This window comes from Carettochelys insculpta, chromosome 2 (genome assembly GCF_033958435.1).
Source record: "Carettochelys insculpta isolate YL-2023 chromosome 2, ASM3395843v1, whole genome shotgun sequence".
In the NCBI taxonomy this organism is placed as follows: domain Eukaryota; kingdom Metazoa; phylum Chordata; order Testudines; family Carettochelyidae; genus Carettochelys; species Carettochelys insculpta.
Window position 1 is genome coordinate 2,977,262 of NC_134138.1, and position 11,160 is coordinate 2,988,421.

The window sequence follows — 11,160 nt, forward strand, 5'->3', positions numbered from 1 at the left end:
GTGGGGGCTGTGTCCCTGGGGTGGGGTGGGGCTGTGTCCCTGGGCAGTGGGTGTGACTGTACCAGGGCCACCCTGACAGCTCCGTGCAGCAGCTGCTGGGGCGTGTGGGCTGCGTGAGAGCTCCTGGCCCAGGGTGGGCTGCAGCCCCGTGCAAGAAGAGAACCCAGCTCCAGGGGGGTGGGGGAACTATTGGCCCCAGTGCCAGGCCCCTGGGGCTCCCTGGTTCCTGGGCCAGCTGGGGGCCGCAGGTGGGTCTGTCTGCTGAGTGTCAGCACTCGGTGTACAACAGCACTCCCTTTGTGTGAGGCGCCTGAGGCACGGCTGTGCTGCACCACGAGGGCGCTGGGCCGGCTCCCTGCTGCAGCCTGCGGCCAGCCCCAGCCGGCGCGTGAATCGGGGGAGCACGTCAGCCGTGGGGCTGGAGGTAGGGGCACCGGGAGGACAGGCTGATGGGGCCTGGGCTGGAGGATGGCCATGGCCAGCAGCTGGGGAAGACGGCCCCGAGCACGCCGGGGCTGGCCCTTGAGGTGAGGCAGGACAGGGCGACGGGTGTCTGTGCCCGGGAGGAGGCAGCTCCATGCCAAGTCCCCCCCGCGCACATGTGGGAACACAGGTCTGCGAGACCAGGTTGCCGCCCGGCTTGGGCAGGGCTGGGGCAGGACTAGCTCTGCCACAGGCGCTGCTCTGCGGTCGGTGCACAGCGCTTAGCTGGGTTGGGCCTGAGGCCTCCCCAGTAGCAGTTCCTGGAGTGTGGGCTCCTTCCTGCACCTGGGGAGAGGATTGTGCCCCATCCTGCAGGCCCAGAGCAGGCCAGGTGCCCCACAATTTGGGGGCTGCTGGGCTTGGTTCCCACAGCTCGTTCCAGCTGTGCAGTGAAGCTGTGTGGGCACCATTCCCCATGGGCACTGCCCCCGCTGCCCCACACTGCACTGTGGCCTTGCAGTGCACTGGGCCCCACTGGCCCCCGCTGCACTGTGGCCTTGCAGTGCGCCGGGCCCCGCTGCCGCACGCTGCACTGTAGCCTCACAGTGTGCCGGGCCCCGCTGGCCCCCGCTGCACTGTGGCCTTGCAGTGCGCTGGCCCCTGCTGCCACAAGCTGCACTGTGGCCTTGCAGTGCGCTGGGCCCCGCTGGCCCCCGCTGCACTGTGGCCTTGCAGTGCGCTGGGCCCTGCTGCCGCAAGCTGCACTGTGGCCTTGCAGAGCGCTGGGCCCCGTTGCCGCATGCTGCACTGTGGCCTTGCAGTGCGCTGGCCCCTGCTGCCGCAAGCTGCACTGTGGCCTTGCAGAGCGCTGGGCCCCGTTGCCGCACGCTGCACTGTGGCCTTGCAGTGCGCTGGGCCCTGCTGCCGCATGCTTCCGCACGCCGCACTGTGGCCTTGCAGTGCGCTGGGCCCCGCTGCCGCACGCTGCACTGTGGCCTTGCAGTGCGCTGGCCCCTGCTGCCGCAAGCTGCACTGTGGCCTTGCAGTGCGCTGGCCCCCCGCTGCCGCACGCTGCACTGTGGCCTTGCAGTGCGCTGGCCCCCGCTGTCCCACGCTGCACTGTGTCCTTGCAGTGCGCTGGGCCCTGCTGAACAGAGAGCTGGTGCTGACCAGGGCTAGCCTGGAGCGGAGAGGCGGTTTCGGAGCCCAGCCTTCCCCACAGCTGGAGCCGGCCTGGGGAACTCTCTGCCACAAGAGAAGTGGTGCAGGAGCCTTGCAGTGTCCGAGCCAGGGCCTGCTTCAGCTTTGGGCATGGGCTCTCCACACCGAGCCCCAGCTGGCAGATTCCCCCCGTGGCCGGGCCGGAGGCAGCACTTGCTGGTCACTTTTGCGGTGGGGGGGTGGCATCTGGCCCCCATTGCGGGGCAGGAGTCCAACCTGCCTGGTCGTGAGGGGTGTGCTGCTGGCTGGACCCTGGAGCATGCCCTGGGCCCATGTAGCCCTCCCGCCATTGTCTCGTGTAGACAAGGGTATCGCAGGTGCTGCTGAGAGACCCAAACCTGGGCAAATTGCTTAAAGCCGGCCCACTTGCAGCCTGAGACCGGGGTCCTTCTGTGCTGAACCCCCCGAACAGAGCACCAGCCAGGGGTCACGCCCACAAACCCTGCAGGCTCTCCAGCCTCCCTGGTGCCCCGACCCAGCGTCCTTCCTTGCACAGGTGAGAGGGTTGGAAAATGAATCTCGCCACATCCACCCAGGTCTTCCCAGCCCCAAGGGGACCGGCCACATCCTCAGGTTAGAGCTTACCCAGGACAGCACGCTGGGCCGGTCCTTCAGCCTCTGCTGTCGAAAGGGCTTTTATTAAAAGAAAGCCTAGGGCCAGAGGGAAATGGCTAAAGAGGCCAAATGACAGCCATCAGTCACAAATCCCTTGTGGGCTGCAGCAGCTGGACTAGGTAACTCAGAAAAGTCCCTGGCAATGCCTCCTTCGCCGGGATGGTCCCGCAGTCCAGCCAGGCTCGGCTCAGAGCAGAGATGTTCCTGGAGACAGCAGGGTCCCTTTTATAGCCCTGCCTACGTGGAGGGAAACCCCTACCTGGGCTCAGGGGCCCAATGGCAAACCACAGGCTCAGGTCACTGGCCTGTCCTTTCGGGGCGCTCTGCCATTGGCAACAGGCCGGCCCTCATGTCCCCGTTCAAGTCCTGAGCTGTGGCTCGGAGTCCATCCTGCTTGAGCCGGCGGGCGCTCTTCACAGCAGGGCGTCCCACCCGCTGCTTGGTGCGTCCTAACCTCAGCCCCAAGCCCGGAGCTGAACCGGAGCCAGGCCGGCTCCATCCTTCCACCCCTCCCCTCCGAGCCGCTGGCCGGGCTCTCCCCGCTGGCTCCTGAACAAAGGGGACTTGTGGGGCACCAGGCTGGGCTCCCGGGCTCTTCCGCCCTGCAGTCAACTCCTTGCGGCCACGCTGGTGGAGAACACGGCAGCAGCCAGGCGCTGGGCCAAGCCGTGGGCAGAGCGCAGGAGAACCCCACGCCTGGCTACCGGCAGTGATGGGAGGTCACCCAGCCGAGAGGGAGCAGGTCCGGGGCTGCTGGCCTGGTGCAATGGAACCAGGTGCAGGGGCTCTCTGGGGCAGCAGGAGAGGGGGTGGGGGTTGGTGCAGGAGCCCCAGCGATGGGAACAGTCCGCAGTGGGGCGGCGCCAGCCCTCCCTTCGGAGACAGGCTGCCCAGAGCTGGGCTGCGTGCCTGGCACCCTCCGAGCCCTGGGCCCTCACGTCACAGCTGCGCAAGGCCCGACCTGTGCGCTGGCGAGGTGCCAGCCTGGCACCTGAACGCCGCTCCCTGCAGGGAGAGCCTGAGCGGCTCAGCATTGGCAGTGCCAGCTGTGCACCCGCCAGGAGCTTCGGCCAGGCCTCCTGGAGGCAGCGCTGTGGCACAGCCCGACGCTGTGATGGCCGAGCCTGGCCCTGGGTGTCTCGGCACAGCGCCACGGCAGGCTGGGGAGGGGCCCTGGGGCGGATCCATTTCCACAGCCTGGCAGCTGGTCCACTCTGTACCAGGCCCCCCGCTGCCACTGGGCGCTCAGCAGCAAGGGGGTGCCCCCCCCCAGCGGCCAGTGGGGCAGGGCTGGGAGGGCGCACAGGACTTACGGCTGAGCTGCTGCTTGCTGACTCACCCCTGCTCAGTGTGCCTGCGGGGCCGTCTCCTGGGCACCAGGCCAGCCCTGCTCTCACGCACGCGGGGCCCGTGCGCCAGGGCCTGGGAGGGTTGCAGCATAAACAGCAATTTCTGTGCACAGCATGAACCCAGGGAACAGCATTTCCGGGCTGGTGCCGCTGGGGAATGTGGGCGGCGTGGGCTGGAGGGTTTATCCCGCGATGGTGCCAGGGTGTGTTCGACGGGCGTGGTGCATCTCACCCCTGGTTCTGGCATGGCTGCGGGACGCAGCTGCTGTCAGTCACCAGGGCCCAGGGCCCCCCGCTAGGGCATTGCAGTCCTGGGTGCGCAGCTGCTGGGCCGAGGCAGAAGTGGTGCAGTGCCAGGCCCCCCTTCCTGCCCTAGTGTATGGGCACAGCCAGGCCCCACCACTGGGCCATGTGGCCGATGCAGGAGCACGCTGTGCTTCATGGGAGAGGAACCTTCCCCCCGCACCTCACCCCCCAGGATCCCAGCAAGAACTGCAGAGCCAGGCTGGTGGAGCTGCCGGCACTGGCTCGGGGGCGCTGGGCCAGGGGCACAGGGGCTCCCAGCTTCCAAGCCCCGGCCAGGTGAGTGCCCGGCTCTGGCCTGTCCCCCGCTTGGAGGAGAGGGCTTGGCTGGGGGCTGGCTCGCAGCAGCAAAGCCACGCTAGGCCCAGAGAGCGCACAGTGCGACCCTGGCCGCCCGGCCCAGGCTGGCCACGCGCACAGGGCTTCCCAGGGAGGCTGTGGTGCCGGGGACGGGAACCGCTCTGCAGCACTCCCGCCCCCCAGTTCCTGGCCCGGCTTCCGGCGGCAGCTTCGGATACCGCCATGGCCAGAATGTCGACTGGCCCCGGCTCCCGGGTTTGGTGCCTCGTCCGTTCCCAGCAGTCTGTGCGCTGAAGGCGGCGAGGCGCTGGGGACCCCGGCATCGCAACCCGGGTCCGGCTGCGCTAGGTGCTGCACAAACCCTCCACGCGGATCTGGTCCCTGCCCCGCGGAGCATCTCGGCCACGTGCTGGAGGAGAGCCCCCAGCGGGCTGTGGCCAGCGCGCCTGGCGCTCTGCGTTCCCTCCGTCTCCCGCCGCAGGAGCAGCTCCGCGCCGGGCCCTGGCTCGGCTCCACCGCTCGCCCTGCCGCGCCTGGGCGCCGGAGGCTGAGCCGTGCGCCAGCGGGCCCAGGCAGTGCCGCGTGCCGGGGCAGCCCAGCTCCCCTGCCCCCTCCAGGGCAGCGCGCCACTCAGCGTCCCAGGCGCTGCCGCGTCGTGGGCAGAGCCAGCCGGGCAGGCTGAGGCAGCGGGGTGGAGCCCGGAGACCTGCACTTCCAGCGGGGCTGGCTGGGGAGCGCGACCGACCAGCGCTGCGAGGTAGGAGGGGGCTGGGAGCAGCTGGGGAGGGGCCCTGACAGCTGCGGGGCCCGGGCTGCCGACGGGATGGAGGGTTGCAAGAGGGGAGAGCAGCTGGGAGCGTGTGAGAGGTAGCGTCTGCCGGTGCACAGATGTGTGTGTGTGTGTGTGTGTGTGAGAGAGAGAGACAGCGAGATGCTTGGTGGGTGACTGGCAGTGTGTGTGTGTGTGTGTGTGTGGTGCCTATTGCGTGACCTGATCTGTGTTTGTGGTGTTTGTTGCATGACCTGGGGGGGTGGTTTGTGTGTGCGAATCTGGGTGCGGCTAGTGTGTGAGGCGCCTGCTGTGAGACCAGGCTGTGTGTTAATGTGTGGGACTGTGAGTGTGTGGTGCCTGGTGGGTGAACTGGGAGTGTGTGTGTGTGGGGGAGTGCCTTTCGTGAGACCTCTGTGCGTGTGTGAAAGTGCGCCTGTGCGTGTGTGTGCACGTGCGTGCGTGTGTGTGGTGCCTGATGCATGATGAGGGGTGAGTGTGTGCGTGAGTGCACGAGTGTGTGGGGGGCTGGATGCATGCCCTGGGGGTGGGGGTGTGAGTGTGCATAGGGTGCCTGATGCATGACCTGGCGTGAGTGTGTCTGTGTCTCTGTGTGTGCGCATGCGTGTGCAGTGGGTGCTGGATGCATGCCCTGGGGGTGCGTGTCTGCATGTGTCTGTGTCTGCATGTGCACATGCATGTGCGGGGTTGCCAGATGCACACCCTGGGAGTGCATGCGTGTGTGTGTGTCTGTGTGTGTGGGGGGGATGCCAGATGCATGCACTGGGGGTGCGTGTGTGTGTGTGTGTGCGCGCGGGGGGTGCTGGATGCACGCCCTGGGGGTGCGTGTGTGTGTGTGTGTGTGTGTGTGCATGGGGGGTGCCGGATGCGTGCCCTGAGGGTGCATGTGTGTGTGCGGGGGTGCTGGATGCATGCCCTGGGTGCGTGTGTGTCTGTGTGTGTGTGTGTACATGCAGGGGGTGCCGGATGCACGCCCTGGGGGTGCGTGTGTGCGTGCGGGGGTGCCGGATGCACACCCTGGGGGTGCGTGTGGGTGTGCGTGCGTGTGGGTGCGTGTGTCTGTGCGTGGGGGGTGCCGGATGCATGCCCTGGAGGTGTGTGTGTGTGTGTGTCTGTGTGGGGGGTGCTGGATGCACGCCCTGGGGATGCGTGAGTGTGTGTCTGTGCGGAGGGTGCTGGATGCACGCCCTCGGGGTGCATGTGTGTGTGTGTGCGGGGGGTGCCGGATGCACGCCCTGGGTGTGTGTGTGTCTGTGTGTGTCTGTGTGTGTGTGTGTACATGCAGGGGGTGCCGGATGCACACCCTGGGGGTGCGTGTGGGTGTGCATGCGTGCGTGCGTGCGTGCGTGTGTGTGTGTCTGTGCGCGGGGGGGTGCCGGATGCACGCCCTGGAGGTATGTGTGTGTGTGTCTGTGTGGGGGGTGCTGGATGCACGCCCTGGGGGTGCGTGAGTGTGTGTCTGTGCGGGGGGTGCTGGATGCATGCCCTCGGGGTGCATGTGTGTGTGTGTGCGGGGGGTGCCGGATGCACACCTTGGGGGTGCGTGTGGGGGGGGAGTGCCGGATGCACACCCTGGGGTGTGCGACGGGTGACCTGGGCGGTGCTTGCACACATGCTCACACTTGTCGGGGCACCAGCAACGCAGCCCTGGCGCCCAGGGCCCAGCGGGACACCCACCCTGCAGAGGTCCTTCGGGCACTCAGGCCGGTGGTGTCTCCGGCACAGCGCCCAGGGTGAGGGCATCAGGAGGAGCCCAGCAGAGCCCCCCACCCCCCGGACTGGGGGAAGAACCCCCTGTGCACACGGCCACCGGGGCTGGGGCAGCAGGTCCCACCGGAGCTCCCACCCCGGGGCCGGGCAGGGATACCAGCAGCAGCAGCAGCAGCTGCCGGCCTTGGGCGCGGGAGGAGGCACAGATGGGCTCTGTGGTTTGTGTCCCCCCCCCCCACCCACCCCCCCCCCCCCCCCCCCCGGTCTCCCAAGGAGCTTTTCCCAGCAGGCCTGGAGCGCCGTCGCCAGGTGGCTGATGGAGCCAGGCCTGGGAACATCTAACCCAAGGCTGCCACTGCCCCACCGCCTGGGCCCGTATGTGACGGGAAATGCTCCTCCGCCCCCGGGCCAGGCCCCACTCCCCCAGGGGCTGGCTGGATACACCCCCACTCACGTGCAGCTGGCTCAGTGTGCAGGGGCCGTGCGGGGGCAGGGAGCTGGCAGTTCTGGCCTGTGCTTTTCCAGGGGACACTTCCCAGGGGCACCAGCTCCCTCCCCAGCCTGGGGGAAGGACCCTGCAGACACTCAGATCGTAGCCACAAGCTGGGTGTCAGCCGCGAGCTGGGTGCAGACAGAGCCTGGGCAGCCGGTGGGGGGGAATAAAGAGTTAATTGCTCAGCCCGTCCCTGGGCTGCTCCTAGCCCTCAGTAACAGATTAGCAGCCCCTGGCTTCCACCCAGCCTGCTGTGACCCTTTGCAAGCTGCTGGAGCATGCTTCCCTGCTGCTGGCTGTGGTCAGCCCGTTCCTGGAGCTGCTCTCCGCCAGGGCTGCCCAGTGACAGAGCCAGGCCTGCAGTGCTCGGCCCAGGCTGCACATCTCACTGTGCAATCACTGAGCAAGTCGGATGCAGCCACCTCTGGGGTGGAACGTGGCCGCACTCTGGCCACACAGGTGTCCGGGGGAGGCTGGCAGGACTGGGGTTAGGGAGGTTATTTAGCCCAGGCACATGTGAAGGCCTGAGCTGGAATTTCGCCAGGACACCCGCAGGGCTCCCTGGAAGCTGGGCGCTTGGACGGCTGCCCCAGAGAGCCCAGGTGCTGCCCAGCTGGTCAGGAGCGCGGCCCACAGCCGGCAGCGTCTCCCCACATGCCTCAGTGCCCAGAGCAAGTGTATTCTGTCCAGGGAGGGACAAAATTAGTGGGACCCCTGGGCTGGGGTCAGTCACACGCGGACGATTGGGATAGGGGCTGGGCGTCTCCAGCAACCCTGATTCAGCCGCTAAGACGAGAAGCAAACTCAGGGTGCACCCGCGGGCTGGACTTTGCCCCAGGCATTCTGGCCTGAGCCCAGCGATTCCCCAGAGCCCCTGCGCAGGAGTTAAAGCCTCACCCGCGGTCACTTATTACAGCTCCTGTGAGGGGTGGGGAGGGGGCGTGGGGGGTGGTGGAGCAGCTGGTGCCTCGGAAGGCAGAGCCCAGTTGAGTGATCGGTGTGCCCGGGGCTGGCAAGGCAGCTGAGCAATGCAGAGGTCCCTAAGGCAGGCCAGGCCGGCCCCAGCAGCACCTCCCTTTCCTGGGGCACATTACAGCTCCTGGCTGGGCTTTGAGGTAAACCCTAGTATGATGCTGTAATGCAGGGAGGTTTCCCGGGCACTGCAGAGAGAGTCAAAGCTGGGCAAATTGCTTAAAACCAGGCCGCTTACAGCCCAGGCTCCCTCACATGAGGCCACTTACAACCTGGGCTCCCTCACATGAGGCACTGATCCCCTCTCGCAGAGCACCTCTGCTGCCTCTGGCCGGCCAGGGGTCACGCCAGCAAACCCCACAGGCTCTCCAGCCTCCCTGGTGCCCCACATCAGTCCCCCTTCTTGCACAGGTGAGAGCTTATGAGAACCAGTCTCACCACATCCACCCAAGTTCTTCCAGACACAAAGGTACCAGCCCCGTCCCTGGGTCAATATGTACTTAGATCATACCCAGCACAGCCCGCTGGGCCAGGCCTTTAGAACCAAAAGCGTTATTAATAAAAGCAAGACGAGGGCGAGAGTGAGAAATTGTGCAAGTGGTCAACTTACAGCCATCAATCTTACATCTCTTGGTGCAGGCTGCAGCAGATGGAATAGGTTGCTAGCTTCATAGGTTCTGGAAACGCCTCCTTGGTCAGGACGAATCAATAATCCCTTCAGCCTCAGTTCATAGCGGAGACGTTCCTGCAGCCTGGAGACCCACGGTTTCAGAGAGGTGGCCATGTTAGTCTGTATCTTCACAAAACAAAGCAGCAGTCCTGTAGTGCTTCAAAACCTAACGATGGGCGGTCGTGGGGCAGACCTGCTGCCGCGGAGCTGGAGAACCCCGGCCGGGCTGCTTTCTTATGTTGGGGAGTCAAATGGTGATTCCCAGGGTTCTTTTTAGACCCTTGCCTGCGTGGAGGGAAATTCCCGCCTGTGATTAAGTTCACAATGGAGAGCCTCACGATCAGGTTTCCTGGCAATGTCCTTTCTTGGGGTATTCTGCCACTGGCAGACTTCCAAGTGACGTATCTCAGCTAAATTCCTGACGCTAAGAAGCAGTCGCGTAGCACCTTGAAGCCTAACAACATGAGTTATCAGGTGATGAGCACTCGTGGGGCTGACCCACTTCTTCGGAGCCGGAGAGCCCTTGACACATTTATTGATTCGTGCCAGGCTGATTAGCGTAGGCGATCCTGGCCCTCCACCCCGTCTCTTATGAGTGCTCTGGGGCATCTCCACGGTACTGTGGCAAAGCAACCGTGAAGTGACGCTCTCCAATCGTTTCTCACGTGGCCTACCTCAGCCTCGCTTTCCATTGCACTTTCCTGTGGTCGCTAAATTCCCAAGCGCAGACTTTCTAATCATATGGCCTAGAAACTTTGCCTGCCTTGTTCTGACCCTATTGAACAGTGTTCTTCTGCTGTTGGCTTCCATTAAGACAGACTCATTCGTCCTTTTGGTCGTCCATGAGATGCACAACATCCTTCTTAAAAACCACATTTCTGTGGCTTTGACGCACTTCTCAGCTTGTTTACCGATGGTCTGTGATTCTCATCTGTACGTGGGGACTGGCTCTACAGAACATCCCAGCGCTCTGTTCCTAACCTCCAACGACAAAGATCTGTTCTTGAGAACGCTGCTTGTTTTCTGAAATGCTGCTTTCGCTTGCGCGATTCTGCATTTCGCTGCAGTGAAACACCCACCATTGGACTTGATTTAGGATCCTAAATACTTGAATTTAGTCACTTGATGAAGAGCAGTTCCATTTGCTAGTACCTCACATGTTGGCAGTACCTTGGTCTTCGTAATAACCATGACTAAATAGATTCTAATCCTAAATTAGGGTTCTCCAGCTCTGAAGAACTGGGTCTGTCTCAACTTCTTCTTCTCCGGTGCCTCCCTCACTGTTTCCTTCCATCTTTCCCTGTCCGGCCTGGAGCAGCTTCATTTCTGTAGACTCAGCTCCTGAGATGTGGCTTGGAGTCTGATGAGTCCATCTGCTCCTGGATAGGAGGCGGCCACGCCTCCCGGTGCAACTTCCCAGGCCTTATGAGTTTTAACGCAAGTGCGGACCCCACCTGATAACTTCACAGACAAACACGGCACAGGTGAATGAGCAGCATAAACAGGGTCAGTGAATCACCACCTTCATGAGACGCCTCGCCTGGCCCCCCCGGCACAAGGTTTGGTGCAAACATAGGACAGGGGTTACAATAATGGTTCTCACAATCCAATTGTGTCCCAGATATGCAGGCTCCAGGGGAGCCCGCTGAGGTCACTCCACTGGGGACACTGCAAGAAAGGGGATGGCCACTCTGCAGGGCTGGGGGTTATTCTGACGTCAGTAGTCACCCCAAGCTTGCACAAACCAGCATCTGTGGCGCCTCCTTGGTCGCTGAGAGTCCAGGCAATGCCCTTCAAGTGCCCAGCCTCCGCTTCCACCCCCACTTTCCTGCCAAATAAAGTCCCAAAGAACCGGGCACGTTACCCACCGGGTCAATGGATAGTCCAGACCCTGTCCCAGACACATGCCAGCAGCCAAGTCTGAGGGTTGTTGGAGAAGCAGAAGGGGGTGTATTGATGGGAGCTCAGCCCACTTACAGCTCGGAGGGCAAATCCTGAGGGTCAGGTACCTGCTGGAGATCCTGAGCTTCTTTTTGAATTTCGTCTGCGATGATGGTCCCAGATCTATTCCAGGGGAGTCCAGGCAGCCACGGGGCCCTCACCTGGGGGCGTGTCTACATGCTTGAGCCTTGTCTGGAAGGACACCACCAGGTCCTGCTCCAGGCGCCGTGTGCCCCTCTCACTGGTGACTCTCTGGGGGAAAACCCAGGCTGAGAGCGAGATGGGGCCATGCCCAAAGGCACCAGGGAGCCAGCAGCTGAGATGGGCTCAGGCGTGGGAACCTGCCCTCCTCCAACACCGTGCGGCCCCAGGG